Raw genomic sequence first — 18,522 nt, 5'->3', positions numbered from 1 at the left:
CTTTCTTTCTTTCTTTCTTTCTTTCTTTCTTTCTTTCTTTCTTTCTTGGTTTCTTTCTTTCTTTCTTTCTTTCTTTCTTTCTTTCCTTCTTTCTTTCTCTCTCTCTCCCTCTCTCTCTTTCTTTCTTTCCTTTGTTCTTTTGTTCTTTCGTTGTTTTTGTTTCTTTCTTCCTTCCTTTCTTCCTTCCTTCTTTCCTTCCTTTCTTTCTTTCTTTCTTTCTTTCTTTCTTTCTTTCTTTCTTTCTTTCTTTCTTTCTTTCTTCTTCCCTTTGTACATTTTTCTGCTGATATATTTCAGTTCTTCACCCAGAAGTGTTATAGCTGTATCATGACATAGTTCTATTTTCAGAATTTTTTCAAGAATCTCCAAACTGACTTCCCTTCTGCCCCTGCCTGGTCCTCTGGGCTGGAGCAGACACAGAGTCGGTCTGCTCCCGTCCTGTTGAGAAACTGAATCCTGAGTCATCCAGGAGCCACTGCACTCAGAGCAGCTGGAGCCACTGCACTCAGAGCAGCTGAATTCCACTTCCCTTCTGCCCCTGCCTGGTCCTCTGGGCTGGAGCAGACACAGAGTCGGTCTGCTCCTGTCCTGTTGAGAAACTGAATCCTGAGTCATCCAGGAGCCACTGCACTCAGAGCAGCTGGTAAGAACTCCATCTCACTCCCTAAACCCCAGAGATAGATCAGGGAGCCAGGGACATCCAGGGCACAGCAGCTACCCAAACCCCGCCCCTCCGGAATTCCACTTCCCTTCTGCCCCTGCCTGGTCCTCTGGGCTGGAGCAGACACAGAGTCGGTCTGCTCCTGTCCTGTGGAGAAACTGAATCCTGAGTCATCCAGGAGCCACTGCACTCAGAGCAGCTGGTAAGAACTCCATCTCACTCCCTAAACCCCAGAGATAGATCGGGGAGCCAGGGACATCCAGGGCACAGCAGCTACTCAAACCCCGCCCCTCCGGAATTCCACTTCCCTTCTGCCCCTGCCTGGTCCTCTGGGCTGGAGCAGACACAGAGTCGGTCTGCTCCCGTCCTGTTGAGAAACTGAATCCTGAGTCATCCAGGAGCCACTGCACTCAGAGCAGCTGGAGCCACTGCATTCAGAGCAGCTGAAACTAAATCCTGAGTCATCGAGGACCCACTGCACTCAGAGCAGAAGGATTTCCAGATCCAAGAGGTGGCCTGAGTCCCAGGAGTTATTCCACCCAGGAGATTAGGAGCATAAGACCACAGAGACCTCTGGACTCTGAGGAGCTCTGCAATAAGCAAGATAACTGGAAATACAGACTCCAGTTTTACACAGTGAGGGCAGGTACCACTAGAGTTAACCAGATGGTGAAAGGCAAGCGCAAGAACATAAGCAACAGAAACCAAAGTTTCTTGGCATCATCAGTGCCCAATTCTCCCAATATAGCAAGCCCTGAACTCCCCATCACACCTGAAAAGCAGGATTCAGAATTAAAATCACTTCTCATGATGATGATAGAGGATTATAAGAAGGAATTAAGTAACTCCCTTAAAGAAATACAGGAGAGTACAAGTAAACAGATAGAAGCCCTTAAAGAGGAATCACAGAAATCCCTTAAGGAAATGCAAGAAAACACAAAGAAGGAATTAAACAAAAACATTCAGGATCTGAAACTAGAAATAGAAACAATAAAGAAAGTTCAAAGGGAGACAACCATGGAGATAGAAAACCTAAGAAAGAGATCAGGAGTCACAGACGCAAGCATCACCAACCAAATACAAGAGATAGAAGAGAGAATCTCAAATGCAGAAGATACGGTGGAAAATATTGACACAGTTGTCAAAGAAAATGCAAAATGCAAAAAACTCCTAACTCAAAACATCCAGGAAATCCAGGACACAATGAGAAGACCAAACCTAAGGATAATAGGTATAGATGAGAATGAAGATTCCCAACTTAAAGGGCCAGTAAATATCTTCAACAAAATTATTGAGGAAAACTTCCCTAACCTAAAGAACAAGATGCCCATAAACATACAAGAAGCCTACAGAACACCAAATAGACTAGACCAGAAAAGAAATACCTCCCGTCACATAATAATCAAAACATCAGATGCACAAAACAAAGAAAAAATACTAAAAGCAGTAAGGGAAAAAGGTCAAGTAACATATAAAGGCAGACCTATAAGAATTACACCAGACTTCTCACCAGAGACTATAAAAGCCAGAAGAGCCTGGACTGACATCATACAGACACTAAGAGAACACAATTGCCAGCCCAGATTACTATACCCAGCAAAACTCTCAATCACTATAGATGGTGAAACCAAGATATTCCATGACAAAACCAAATTTGCACAATATCTTCCCACAAACCCAGCACTTCAAAGGATAATTGATGGAAAATGCCAACACAAGGAGGGAAACTACAACCTAGGAAAAGCAAGTAAGTAATCTTCCAACAACCCCCAAAAAAGATACAAACATAACTTTACCTCTAATAACAAAAATAACAGGAAGCAACAATCATTTTTCCTTAATATCTCTTAACATCAATGGTCTCAATTCCCCAATAAAAAGACGCAGACTATCAGACTGGATACACAAACAAGACCCAGAATTTTGCTGCATACAAGAAACGCACCTCAGTGACAAAGACAGACACTACCTCAGAATAAAAGGGTGGAAAACAATTTTTTCAAGCCAATGGTCCCAAGAAACAAGCTGGAGTAGCCATTCTAATATCAAATAAAATCGACTTTCATCCAAAATTAATCAAAAAAGATAAGGAAGGACACTTCATACTCATCAAAGGAAAAATCTACCAAGGTGAACTCTCAATTCTGAACATCTATGCTCCAAATGCAAGGGCACCTACATACATAAAAGAAACTTTACTAAAGCTCAAAACACACATTACACCTCACACAATAATAGTGGGGGATTTCAACACCCCACTGTCAGCAATGGACAGATCATGGAAACAGAAACTAAACAGAGACACTTTGAAATTAACAGAAGTTATGAACCAAATGGACTTAACAGACATCTATAGAACATTTCATCCTAAAACAAAAGAATATACCTTTTCCTCAGCACCTCATGGTACCTTCTCCAAAATAGACCATATAATTGGTCACAAAACAAGCCTCTACAGATACAAAAAGATTGAAATAATCCCTTGCATCTTATCAGATCACCACGGACTAAGACTGGTCTTTAATAATGACAAAACCAATGGAAAACCCACGTACACATGGAAACTGAACAACTCTCTACTCAATGATGACTTGGTCAAGGAAGAAATAAAGAAAGAAATAAAAGACTTTTTAGAATTCAATGAAAATGAGGACACATCATACCAAAACTTGTGGGACTCCATGAAGGCAGTGCTAAGAGGAAAGCTCATAGCTCTAAGTGCCTGCAAAAAGAAACTGGAAAGAGCACACACTAACAAGTTGACTGCACAACTAAAAGCTCTAGAACAAAAAGAAGCAAATACACCCAGGAGGAGTAGAAGGCAGGAAATAATCAAACTCAGGGCTGAAATCAACCAAATAGAAACAGAAAGAACAATACAAAATATCAATAAAACCAGGAGTTGGTTCTTTGAGAAAATCAACAAGATAGATAAACCCTTAGCCAGATTAACCAGAGGGCACAGAGACAGTATCCAAATTAATAAAATCAGAACTGAAAAGGGAGACATAACAACAGAAACTGAAGAAATTCAAAAAATCATCAGATCCTACTACAAAGGCCTATACTCAACAAAACTGGAAAACCTGGATGAAATGGACAATTTCCTAGACAGATACCAGGTACCGAAGTTAAACCAGGAGCAGATAAACCATCTAAATAGTCCCATAACCCCTCAGGAAATAGCAGCAGTCATCAAAAGCCTCCCCACTAAAAAAAGCCCAGGACCAGATGGTTTTAGTGCTGAATTCTATCAGACCTTCAAGGAAGACCTAATACCAATTCTCTTCAAACTATTCCACAAAATAGAGACAGAAGGAACACTACCCAATACATTCTATGAAGCTACAATTACACTCATACCCAAACCCCACAAGGACCCGACAAAGAAAGAGAACTTCAGACCAATCTCCCTTATGAACATCGATGCAAAAATACTCAATAAAATTCTAGCAAACCGAATCCAAGACCACATCAAAACAATCATCCATCATGATCAAGTAGGTTTTATCCCAGGAATGCAGGGATGGTTCAATATTCGGAAATCCATCAATGTAATCCACTATATAAACAAACTTAAAGAAAAAAACCACATGATCATCTCACTAGATGCTGAGAAAGCATTTGACAAAATTCAACATCCCTTCATGATAAAAGTCTTGGAAAGATCAGGAATTCAAGGCCCCTACCTAAACATAGTAAAAGCAATTTACAGCAAACCAGAAGCCAACATCAAGCTAAATGGAGAGAAACTTGAAGCAATCCCACTAAGATCAGGGACTAGACAAGGTTGCCCACTCTCCCCCTACCTATTCAATATAGTACTGGAAGTCTTAGCCAGAGCAATTAGACAGCAAAAAGAAGTCAAAGGGATACAAATCGGAAAGGAAGAAGTCAAAATATCGCTATTTGCAGATGATATGATAGTATACTTAAGTGAACCCCAAACTTCAACCAGAGAACTTCTAAACCTGATAAACAACTTCAGCAAAGTGGCTGGTTATAAAATCAACTCAAACAAATCAGTAGCCTTCCTCTACATGAAAGATAAACAGACTGAAAAAGAAATTAGGGAAATGACACCCTTCACAATAGTTGCAAATAATATAAAATACCTTGGTGTGAATCTAACCAAGCAAGTGAAAGACCTGTATGACAAGAACTTCAAGTCTCTGAAGAAAGAAATTGAAGAAGATCTCAGAAGATGGAAAGATCTCCCATGCTCATGGATTGGCAGGATTAATATAATAAAAATGGCCATCTTGCCAAAAGCAATCTACAGATTCAATGCAATCCCCATTAAAATCCCAACTCAATTCTTCACAGAGTTAGAAAAGGAAATTCTCAAATTCATATGGAATAACAAAAAACCCAGGATAGCGAAAACTATTCTCAACAATAAAAGAACTTCTGGAGGAATTACCATCCCTGACCTCAAGCTGTACTACAGAGCAATAGTGATAAAAACTACCTGGTATTGGTACAGAGACAGGCAGGAAGATCAATGGAATAGAATTGAAGACCCAGAAATGAACCCACACTCCTATGGTCACTTGATCTTTGACAAAGGAGCTAAAACTGTCCAGTGGAAAAAGGACAGCATTTTCAACAAATGGTGCTGGTTCAACTGGAAGACAACATGTAGAAGAATGAAAATTGATCCATTCTTATCCCCTTGTACAAAGCTCAAGTCTAAGTGGATAAAGGACCTCCACATAAAACCAGATACACTGAAACTAATAGAAGAGAAGGTGGGGAAAAGCCTCGAATACTTGGGCACAGGGGAAAAGTTCCTGAACAGAACTCCAATGGCATATGCTCTAAGATCGAGAATTGACAAATGGGACTTCATAAAATTGCAAAGTTTCTGTAAGGCAAAGGACACTGTCAATAGGACAAAACGACAACCAACAAATTGGGAAAAGATCTTTACCAATCCTTCATCTGATAGAGGGCTAATATCCAATATATACAAAGAACTCAAGAAATTAGACTCCAGACAACCAAATTACCCTATTAAAAAATGGGGTATAGAGCTTAACAAAGAATTTTCAATGGAAGAAACTCGAATGGCCGAGAAGCATCTAAAGAAATGTTCAGCATCCTTAGTCGTCAGGGAAATGCAAATCAAAACAACCCTGAGATTCCATCTCACACCAGTCAGAATGGCTAAGATTAAAAACTCAGGTGATAGTAGATGCTGGCGAGGGTGTGGAGAAAGAGGAACACTCCTCCATTGTTGGTGGGACTGCAAGATGGTGCAACCACTTTGGAAATCAGTCTGGCGGTTCCTCAGAAAATTGGACATAGCATTACCCGAGGATCCAGCTATACCACTCCTAGGCATATACCCAGAAGATGCTCGAACATATAACAAGGACATATGCTCAACTATGTTCATAGCAGCCTTATTTATAATAGCCAGGAGCTGGAAAGAACCCAGATGTCCTTCAACTGAGGAATGGATTCAAAAAATGTGGTATATTTACACAATGGAGTATTACTCAGCTATTAAAAACAATGAATTCGAGAGGTTCCTTGGTAAATGGATGGAACTAGAAATTATCATCCTGAGTGAGGTAAGCCAATCACAAAAGAAGACACATGGTATTCACTCACTGATTATTGGATATTAGCCTAGAACCTTGAAATGCCCAAGATGCAACTCACAGGCCACATGAAGCCCATAAAGAAGGAAGACCAAGTGAGGGTGATTCGGTCCTTCTTAGAAGGAGCAACAAAATACTCAAGGGAGCAAATATGAAGACAAAGTGAGGGACAGAAACTGAAGGAGGGGCCGTCTCAAGACCACCCCACCTGAGTATCTATCCCATGTGCAATCACCAAAGGTAGATGCTGATGTGGAAGACAGGAAGTGCATGCTGATAAGAGCCTGATATGGATATCTCCTCAGAGGCCTTCAAGAGTCAGACATATTCAGAGGCAGATGCTCACAACTAGCCATTGAACTGATCATGGGGTTCTCAATAGAGGAGTTAGAGTGAAGACTGAAGGAGCTGAAAGGGTTTGTGGCACCATGAGGAGAGCAACAATACCAACCAACCACAGCTCCCAGGGTCTAAACCACCAGCCTGGGAGCACTTAGGGGGGGATCCAGGGCTTCAGCTGAATATGTAAAAGTGGAGGGCCCTGGTGGGCATAGGTGGAAGAAGAGAACCTTGACCTCATGAAGGCTGGATGCCCCAGGGGGTGGGAATTTTGAGGCTGGGGAGGTGGGATTTGGGGGGGTGTAGATAGAGGTTACATCCACAGAGAAGAAGGAGGAGGGGCGAGGGGATTGGGGGTTCCGAGGGGGTGGTGGGGGATGGGGTAAGGGGACAACATAGGAAATGTAAATAAATCATCCAATAAAAAAAAAAAGAAAAAGAAAAAAAACAAAAAAAAACAAAAACAAAAAAAAAGAATCTCCAAACTAATTTTCAGTGTTGTAACAGTTTACATTTAAGAACAAGTTGTTTTACCACAATGATAGTACTGTCAATTACATCTTCCATATGTCAGCATTTTCTAAATCATGATTGGGCACATATATACTTTTTTACAATGATTGCCCTAATCAAATGAACACACCCTTTGCCACCCATAGTTACTGTTTCCTTGTGTGGTGACCATACTTAAAATCTGCTCTAAATGGATTTCAAGGAAACAGTAAGTGCTAAGTGCAGCCACATGCTGCAGATTAGAATCCCCACAGTGTTTGCTTCTCGCGTCCTGATTATCACCTCTGCAGCTGAGTCCCTAGCAATGCCTATTTTATATCATGTGAATTTTTCTGTTTGTCACAAAATATCAAACAGCACTGCTTCTATGTGCTTGTCTTGTTTTATTAATCAAAAGCCTTCCATGTTCATCCCCATTGTGGTGTGCTAGAATTTTCTTTTTAAAGACTGAATGATGTTCCACAACGGACTATTCCATATACATCAGATATGATGTATATTTCATTCTATTTCAGATGTTATTAAATTGCACAGATGACATATATTCATTCCACTGTATGCCACTTATGCCTTGGTGACTCCCTAGCAAAGTAGGCTGCAGAGATGGCTCAGTTGGTAAAAGCACTTTCTGCTCCACTCAGCCACCCAAGTTTGGGTCCCAGCACCCACTACAGGTGCTCACAACCTCCAGCTACATGGGATTCAACTCCCTCTTCTGGCCTTTCTGGGCAATGCATTCATGTGCACATACTCTGCCCCCTCATGCACACCTATGCACATAATTAAAAACAGTGAAAAGTAATCTTTAAAAAGGAACAAAAGAAGGAAGTAGATGTTTCCCATTGTGGAGAGCTTCTTATACAGAAGAGAGTTAAGAAACACTAGTATTACAACCTCTTCTGAAGGTATCTTAGTAATCATTCATTCTCTTGCAGGGATTCATTATGTATCTTCTTGATTATACTGCTTCTTACAGGAATTCTATTTTATTTTTTTAAATTAAAATTTTTAAAGAAGATATTTTGGAAATGTATTGAACTCACAGGAAATATTCTGTGCAAAATATCCTCGTGTTCTTGTGAAATAGGGCCAATTGGTAGCCAAGCAATATTGAGTTGGGTCTGCCTTAACACTTTATAGATTCATTGCTGTGGATATTTTTGTTAGTAATTTTAAGTCAGGATTGCACAGGTAACTGATTCAGCTGTATGATAAAAATCCTCAGGGAGGTGATGCTTGAGTGAATTTACTAAGTTATTTCTCGAGGTTTTAGTGATTCAATGAAAAATGAATTTTTGAGGAAAAAGATGGCAGGTCATAAATATGAACTACTTCCCACCTGCTTCTGATATACAACCTAGTGATAGCTCCGTTCAGTTAAGGAAAAGATGGATTGCTGTGACCACACCAGAAGGAATGTTAAACTGAATTGTGGGAATGGCAATCAGAGAAAGCAGGGCAAAGTCACCAGAAATTCTTCTAGAAATTATTTTCTGAGATGCATTCATTTAAAGAGAAATTTAAAGACAGAGTATGAGGGGATCAGAGGGCGGGAATGTTTCAAGGCATTTTAAAACTTAAGAATTTTTTATAAGATATATTTATTTTTACTTTATATGTATGAGTGTTTGCCTGGCTGTATGTAATTGCACCATATGAGTGCCTGATGCTGTCAGAAGCCAGATAAGGTATCAGTCCCCTGGAAATGGAATTACAGACGGATGGCATGCCATGGAGCTGTTGAGATAGGAAACTGGTGGTCTGTAAGAACAGCAAGTATTCTTAATCTCTGAACCACCTTTCCAGCCCCAAACTAAAAAATTTTGACTCTGGAGTTATGATGCTAAAGCTTAAAGGATGGGTTGAAGACATTATATTTTGTATGGTTCACTGCCATTATCACTCTGTGAGTGTGTGTGTGTATTTGTGTGTGTGTACACCTATGCAAGCACCCATGCAAGCATTCAGAGAGGCCAAAATTCAATGTCAGATGTCTTTCTTTTGCTTTCTATCTTGTCACTTAGAGATGGGGACTTGAACTGAAACTGAACTTCACTGGTTGGATGGACTGGATAGATAGTGATCATTAGAGATCCTCTTATTTCTGCCAGCACCAGAATTAAAAACGCTTATCATCACACCAGGATTTTCACATGGAGGCTCAGAATCTTAACTCACTTTCTCATGCTTGCGTATGGATCACTTTTCCTACTCAGTTATCTTCTCATCTCCTGACATTGTTATTTGTAATGAGGAGTAGTCAAGTCTTAGAAGCATAGTGACCAAGGAGATACCTCAATTGTCTTGATCTGGTATGGATTATGATAGAAGTATATTCGGTTAACTAACAACTGTTTCAGTCTTTGTATTTTATAATAAGAAATCTAGTCACTCTTGAGGAAATGCTGACTAAATGAGTAAAACCTCATATCCTTGGCCTATAGCAGATTTTGTTGATATGGATATTAGATATAGAGAAACATGCTTATTAATAGGAATAAAAGTTATGTAGGAAATAGAAGACTGTGATACGGCCGGGCATAGTCCTGAGAGGTACCTCAGTGGTTAAACTGCAAACCATTCTTCTAGAAGACCCAAGTTTGGTTCCCAAGCACCAGTGCTGGGTGGCTCACCTGTAATCTCAACTCTGCTTTCAGGGGATCTGATTCACTCTTCTGGTCTTTTAATACAACATCACTCGGGTACACATACCTATATCTACATACTATAAAATAAAATAAATCTTAAAAAAAAATCTAGTTGTGTCTTAAGATAGTGAATGTATAGCAGATAGGAACCTCTCTCTTCCTCTTCTTTTGAGCATTCTTTGCATAGACTGTTGCCCATCATCCCCTAGGAAGGCAATGACATTGAACTAGTAACATTCTAAGTCAGTAACTCTCCAAATTAGTTGATCTAGGCAAACACTAGGCATTTGAGAAACCTAACATACCTGACTCCCACACCACAAGGATACCTTTGTCATTAATATGTACGGTTTTCTGGAGAGTTCAGATAGCTCACATGTAACAGGCAGCTCAGATGAAGGCACACACACTATTCTTAATCTCCCATAAGCCTTGAGCTTATAGGGTGGGCTTATTGATTGATGAACTCACCTACAATTTCTGATTCAGTTCATCTGAATTTGTCTTTCCAACAAACCTCTAGGCAATGTTCTTGCTTGCCTGAGAACACCATTTTGAGAACTGATTCCTGATCTTGATCTTCCCATGCCTTCATGAGCAGAGGTGTAAGCAGTGTTAAATTGCATTCAGGATGGTCACTGTGGCTTCTTCATTTCCTCTCTTGGGGGAAAAAATAGAACAGGCTTCTAAAAATCTTCATTTTTACTTGACTACCAACTCGGCTTCCTGCTCCATTGTGACATAAGAGTGAGCAGGCACTTTACCTTTTGTAGCTAGGCCACAGCAGGTGACTTAATCAGTACATAATTGCTCAGGTAGAGATTGAGTAGTTCTAGAGCAGTTTATTAGCACTCTCTCCTGTGGCTCTTTTCCTTCCCTAGGTAGCTTGTCTTCTTAGAAGCTATTGTCATGTCCAGGCTTCAAGGTATCCTTTGGAAAGCCTAGAAAGGTAGTTTGCCCTGGATGGAATTTTCTGTGAAACTATTATATCTTTTAATTGAAAAATATGGAGTGGGAGAGACTGATTTCAAGAGAGAAAAGTCAATGAGATGGTTCATAAGCCTAGAGAGTAATACTCAGGCATTTTTTTATATTTTGAAGATTAAAAAGCAGTTCATAACTTTATTGGGGTGATTTTACTTTTGATTTGTATGCATTAAGTTTATATATTTACCAGTTTTAGGACAATAATTCCACACATGCATAAGTATGTACAAATTACCCACCAGGCCACTATTAATCACTACCCTGACACAGTGGAGTTTTATCTTCCACATAGAAGAGAACACATGTGGTTCATGTCTATGTTTGGTTTATTTCCTTTAATACAATGTCCTCCAGTTCTACCCATTTTATTGCAAACAACAGTATCTCAATGTATTGATTAGCACCCAGGCTGACTGCATGCATATTGTTCCTATTATCACTTAAACATGGAGTACAGGGACCTCTTTGACACACTTATGTAATTTCATTTGCATATATACTCCAAAATGCGGCACTAAATTATATGGTACATTATTTTAAAGGATTGTACATAAGATGCTCTATTATTGTTGAATTAACTTATATTTCCATAACAATGTACAAGAGTCCTCTTATCACCACACCCTTGCTAGCATCTGTTACTTTGTTTTAATAGCCTTTCAGTCTTGGGTAAGGCATATCTATATGTAATTTTTTTTGCATGTGTGTGCATGTGCTCGCTCTCTCTCTCTCTCTGTCTGTCTGTCTCTCTCTCTCTCTCTCTCTCTCTCTCTCTCTCTCTGTCTCTCTCTCTCTCTCTGTCCCTGTCTCTGCCCCCCCTCATGTATATGCATGTTCATATGTGGATGTACCAGCCATGGATTATGCTTTCTTTGCATTCTATCAAATACCTCTTTAGATTATCCCAGCAAAGGAGCAAATATAGTGTCCATCATTCTTTTTCTTTATTAGCTTCTAGTCATAACTCGTTGGGAAGTCAATACTACTCTAAGTGGCTCCAGAAAAGTTCCCAAGGCTGAGCACACACCGACATCCACATGCACACACGCACGCGCGTGCACACACACACCACCACTACAACCACCACCACCACCACAGCACATTGGTAAAATTTATGAGTCATGATGTGAGCCAAAAAGTACCCACTGAGACTCAAATGATTTGAAATCATTTTATGTTAAGAATGCACTTTGTGGATCATAATTTTTCATTTCTTTTTAAAAGTTCATTCGTGTATTCACCATGTTTTCTGAAGTTTTCACAAAAGCAAACAATTCAGCAAATGTCTCTTAAGCTCGCAACAAGCACCGTTGAGTATACAAAATTTCTTTCAAGTATCAGCCTTACATAAAAATTACATTCTGGCTCTTCATCTGTATTTTCTATGTAAATTTAAACAGTATTTTAAGTATTTTGTCTGAAAAAATTACTGTTTTACTTTCCACAGGCTAATGGGAAAGACGGTCTATTGAATCTATACATTGGACCTAGGAAACCTGAATTAAATTAAATTAAATTAAATTAAATTAAATTAAATTAAGCCTCGCCCACCATAGCCATCAATGTCCAGGCATCTCTATTCTACATTCTTGTATTAAGTTTTTCAAGACTCCATAGCTATATGTGATATAAGGTTCATGGGTGTGATGATGTCAAAATCTTATTACTGTTGGTTTGTGTGTGACAGAATAATCCGAGAAGGTAATTTCTTTTCATAAGGCTTATTAGCATATGCCCATTATACATAAAAGAGGATTTTCTTGTATCTATATAATGCACTTGAGTCATAGTCATGCCTATTTTCCTCTTCGAACCACTCGGGTTCTTGCTGACCACCCTCCTTCGTCTTTTCTCAACTGTCATGTCTTTTGTGTGGCCCAATGAGTACAGCTGGGGTTGCTTATGGAACAGGAGCACAGGATGATGTTTGGGAGCCACTGACCATGTGGTTTCACCTCTGAAAGAAAGGTTCCCCACCAGCAACCATAACTGTCTATAGATCCCCGGAGAGGTATGGCGCTTGTGAGCTTCTCCTGTATGAACTGTGGAGTGTTGCTAGGTTAGTCTTCAGGAGTTATGTGCAGATAAGCACAGATGTTGAGAATTTAAGGGTGAAATGGCTATCTCAGGCTCAGAAGTCAGCATCACACATCAGTCCTTGACACCTTCTTCTGGCTTTTACATTCTTTTTTGCCCCATTTTCTGTGATGTTCTTGAGCCTTGGAGTGAGTGACAGTTATTCTCAGCATCTTCATCATTTATGATTCTTTACATTAACTACTGTTCACTGCAAATAAATAAATAATCAAAATACATAAACAAACAAACAAACAAACAAATAAATAAATCAGAGTTTATCTGACAAAAGCCAGCAAAAGTTCGAATCTATATGCATAGACAGAAATATTTAGAAGGCAGTATGGCAGGCATATGATGTGAGTTGATAATGTTGAATTTAGCCCCAGAAAGCTCTGAACTCTGTCAGATCTAAGACTGGCTAAGATATCATCAGATTCTGTTGTTGCCTGGAGAGGGCTACATCCTCCAGAGAGGATAAAAAGATGTGAAGGCAAGAGATGGAATGTTAGGTGAAGCCTCTATTGTTTGTCAATGAGGAAAGAGACCTTATGACCTTGATTGTCTTAACAACTCAACTCGTCCCAGGGATACATGGTAGCTCTTGAATGTTGAAGAGGACACACTTAAGCCAGAACAATAAGATTAAGTATCTACAAACCAGAAAACCAAGTGTGCTCTACATATGTATCTCAAGCCACATAGGCAGGCTCTCAGAGCCATCCTAAGTGCATTGCCAAGGAGTGTTTCTTATTATGGGTAGATTGAAAAGGTCTCAGTTCTGTTTACCACTTTAGAGAATTACAAATGAGAAGAATTTTTAAAAGAATATATGATAACAGACAGAGATCTTAGTTTAGCAGATATGCTGTAACTTTTCATAATAACTCTACATCAAGGGTAGATGTTTGTGCATCTAGAACATAGGTCAAGCCAGTTTGGGGGTATGAATAAATCCCAGGGGATGCTCTGGTAACATAATTGGAGTCTGTCACTGCTTATGATCGGAGGCCAGTCTGTTTGCATTGCGGCCATTCGTCAAGTTCACTCTGACAAGCGGCTGATGCTAAGGCCATTCACTTGTTCCCGTCAGGAATCACTGAAAGGCTTTGAATCTTTGAAACCTTATGTGTTGGGATGGAGGGAAGAAGGAGGGAGAGGTGGAAGGAAGGAGAGAGAACGAGGAAAGAGAGAAGGAGGTAGATGGGGAGAGGGAAGGAAGAGAGAGAGAGTTAAAAAAGAGTAGGGGAGCATGGCATGGAAATGCAACCTTTTCAGTAATTCAGGGATGGAACAAAATCTCGTGAAATGTAATTTCCCTAAGCTAGAATTCAGTTCACCTGAACATCTAGTTTGCCTGCCAGGTAGGATACTCAGTCTAAATCATTACTGGGACTCCTTGTCAAGGGAGGATTTGTCTGAAGATCTTGATAGTTTATATATATATTTTTTATCCTGTAGAGCCTCTCTGATGACCGAGTTTTATATGAGCCTATGCCTGTTTGCCATGGATAACCCTGCACAGACAATCCTTTGTACATCAAGGGTGAGTCTCCCCCTCCCCCACAAAATCTCCATCTTTTCCTATACTCTGCTTTGGTTAGCATAATCTACCTACGGGCTTTGTTGTCATTGTTTGTTTGTTTCTTTTTATCTGAACCTGAACAGGCAGTGACCAGAATAGAATACTCTTGAGGTAAGGAGATTAAAGCATCAGGCTGCTCTCTGATAATGGAGCAGAGAATAGAGCAAAGTATATGTTAATAATTGAAAAGGTATCATATTTTGAATATAAAAACATCTAAGCTGTTCTCTTCAATGGAATCTTCTGGCAAAAATCAAACCCCTGTAGATCTAAGCAATTATTTTTTGGTTAACTTTATACTTTATATACTTGGAAATATTTCTGTGAGTATGTGTGTGTGTGTGTGTGTGTGTGTGTGTGTGTGTGTGTGTGTGTGTTAGTATGGGGGTACATATAATATCAGCATTTTGGAGGTAGGGCAGGAGGATCAGAAGTTCAATGTTAGTCTTGGCTATAAGGCAGCTCTGACTACATAGGCCGTCTCAAAAAAAAAATCAATCAGTCAATCAATCAATCAATCAGTGAATCAATCAAATTATCCACATGTGAGACTTGTAATATTGCTGGAGAAATAGGGATATAATTCTCATTTGATTCATTACCATAATGTGGGATGGGACCAATTACTTTTACAGATGATAACACTGAAGCTCAGGTTGTTTGCAGCTTACTCTAGGCTAGTGGTATATTGATGCATTCAGCAAATCCCTTGAGGGATCTGTGATGTTTCTGACATTGCTCAGTACTGAATTTATACATGTACATAAGAACCCTCAAGTCCTTACTGCTCCTTTGAAGTTCTGAAGGTGGCAAGCCAGAGAAGTAAATACATTAATAATAAATAAATAAAGTAAAATTTAAAGGCTTTTCAGATTGGGCAATAGACATAGCTGAAATATTCGTATTATCAGTTTATTCCTATCCTAGGTATATGTATTTTACAGATAAACACTTAGGAACCCTGTGAAATAGGGAAGGCTTTACTGTTTTAGATAAAGTAATAAGGAAGGCCCAAAGTGGCTAGGTAACTTGTATGTGGTAAGCAATGGATTCAGTTTCAGATTCCCATAAATTGCAGTTGGTAGTTTGAATGAGAAAGGCCCCCATAGTCTTATGTATTTGATAAACTTAGTTCCTATTTGGTGCTATTCTTTTGAAAGGTTGTTGAGCCTTCAGGAACTGGAGCTTTATGGGAAGAATTGTCACTAGACATGAGCTTTGAGTCCTAGTCCTGGTCCTAGTTCCTGTTCTGTTTCCTGCATGTAGATAAAATGTGGTGGTTTCTCTGTTTCCTGACTGACAAGCTGACCTCATGCTTTTGCTGTCATGCATTCCCTGTCATGATGGACTATAACCCTCATGCCCCCTGGAGCTGTAAATTAAAATAAACCCATTTATAAAAGCAAAATAATGATAATTGTTACACTCTGATAATCCATGTTCTGAAGAAAATAAGACATTTCACAGGAGAGGGTGGGTGAGCACAAAGACAAGCTGCATTTGTGAGGAAGTTGTGCTCATCTCTCTAGACCTGAGTATGAGTTTACTCTACACTAAGCAGGAGAAGACAGGGAAGAAAGCTTTTAGAAAGAAATGTGCTCGTGTCTATATGCCCTGGAAGATGATGGGATTCATTGGGAAATCGAACCTATTGGAACTGAAAATTAAATAACTTTTGTTTTTGCATCAAAATGTGTCATACTCAAGAGCTATGGGGGTCTCTAGTCAACAAAGTGAAAAGTCCTAGTTATAGTCATGAAGGCCAGCCATGGTTAACATAGATTTGCAGTCCATTTGCTGAGAATTTGGCAGAAGTTTTAAAACTGCATTTGAGCAGCTAGCTAATGACTCTAGCAGTACCTAGAAGATCACATTTTTCTCTAATAGTGACTTTGATATGCATGTAGCAATTCTTTATTTTCTGCTCCTGCTTTAAATGATGATTTTACATCAATAGGATAGTTTGGAATTAGGTATAAGATACATTTCATTGCTAGACATCTTTCTTTGTCTTAGGATGTTTGAAAACTAGACTTTAGATTATTCCCTGAGTTTCTTCAGCTTGGCTGAAACAGTTGGCAGCCACCGTACCACTGCAGTTTTATGAGAAGTCTCTCAAATATGCTGGCCCTGTGATAGATGCCATTCCTCTTCAACAGAGGATTGGTAGCTGACAACATTGTATGGGTTTTAAAGCACAGGGATGATGAGAGGGAGCTCCCAAACTGGTTGGTAAACACCCCAGAGACATTTTCTAAAATAGGCAATGAACTTGGAGAGGTAAGTAATTTCATGTATTACATCATTTATCCAGTAAATAGTTAAACAGAATTACCTATTTCCTAGACACACCACATAATCAAAGAATATTCGTTACTTCTTAATTCATCAGTAATAATTGTGACAAACAGTCCAGAAGGGCCAACTGAACCTAGAGAGATAAATTTACTTTGAGCCAGTGAGGTGAATTTCAGTAAATGACCTTGTGTCTCTGAACCAGTTTATAGAAAGCTACTTCCTATAAAATGAAGAGTGATGTAGAAGGCAGCATTGTGAGAGTGTTATTGAAGTATACATGCCAGTTACTAGTTCTAGATGGTACAAACTTTGGATCTTTATTTGGCTTCAGTAGAACAAAATGGTTTTGGTATGTGTGCACATATGCAGCTTTTCATGTGGGTATACATACACATGCATGTGCATCTAGAGGCTAGATGTTTGCAAGTTCAAAGTCTTAAAGTCCTCTGTTTTTGAGACTTTGAACTTGCAAACAGGGTTGATGTCTTTGTTAGGGTTTCATCGCTGTGAAGAGACATCATGAGTGAACCAGTAGACATCATGACTATTGTAAAGGGAAACAGTTAAGTGGGGATGGCTCATAGTTTCAGAGGTTTAGTCAGTTATCATCATGTGAGAAGCCTGGCAGCATCCAGCAGACAGGGTGCTGGAGAAGGAGCCAAGAGTTCTACATCTTGATCTGAAGGCAGTCAGGAGGAGGCTGGAATTGTTACACACTGGGAGTAGCTGGAGCATATAGGACCTCAAAGCCCTGTCTTCACAGTGATACATTTCCCCTAACAAGGCCATACTTCCTCCGATAAAACCACACTTCCTAATAGTGCCACTCTTTATGGCCAAGCATTCAAACATATAAATCTATAGGGGCCTTATCTATTCAAACCATTACTGTTGCTTACCAAACCTAGAGCTCACATATTTACCTAGACTGGTTGGACAGTACGTTCTAGGGATCCTCCTGTCTCTACCTCCTAAGGGATGGGATTGCAGGGATGCACTGCCATACCCAGATATCCTTTGGCTTTCTCTCATTACCCTTTCTCCTTTTCTCTCTTCCCCTTTCCTTGTCTCCTTTCCCCTCTACTGCTTCTACTTCCATCCCCTCCTTTTCCTGTCTTGTCTTTATAATGACTTCTGACATCAAACTCAGATCCTTAAGCCATTGGCCAGAAAGGGTAGGGATTCTTTTCTGTTAATGGGTTAGCACAAGTGTCACAGAATATTCCCTTTTATTTCCCTTAGCTTGCTTTAATGCCAGAATAAAATTTCATGAGTCAATTTAAAATTTTAAAAAGCCCAAGATATCCTGTATTTTTATCTGATTTAAGTCAATGAAAAGCTTTGCAGCTACCTGAGTATCCAAAGGTTTATATGTATGTATTCAAGTATAAATTCATACACAACATGAGATTAAATGTATCTTTTCTTAAATGCTTGGCACCAGGGTGTTTTGATGTACTTCTTTTTCTTCACAGTATGAAGTATGCACTAAAAATGTTCATGGATTTAAATGATCAGTCTAGAGTATATGTGATCTATATACTAGGCAGCATTCATCAAGTGACATATAAGTACACAACAAGACATATATTATTATTTAAGAATTAGTGTTTCTCTCTTACTCTCTTAATCTCTTGCTCTCTGCTCTCTTGCCTCTATCTTCTCTCTGCCCCCTCCCCCCTCCCCCTCCCCTCTCCCCTTCCCCCTCTCTCCATATGGTCATGGCCAGCCTCCACTCCTCTACTCTTCTACCTCTCTTCTCTCTCTCTCTCTCTCTCTCTCTCTCTCTCTCTCTCTCTCTCTCTC

This window comes from Grammomys surdaster, unplaced genomic scaffold (assembly GCF_004785775.1).
Source record: "Grammomys surdaster isolate TR1022 unplaced genomic scaffold, NIH_TR_1.0 220, whole genome shotgun sequence".
In the NCBI taxonomy this organism is placed as follows: Eukaryota; Metazoa; Chordata; class Mammalia; order Rodentia; family Muridae; genus Grammomys; species Grammomys surdaster.
This window is presented reverse-complemented; position numbering follows the sequence as displayed.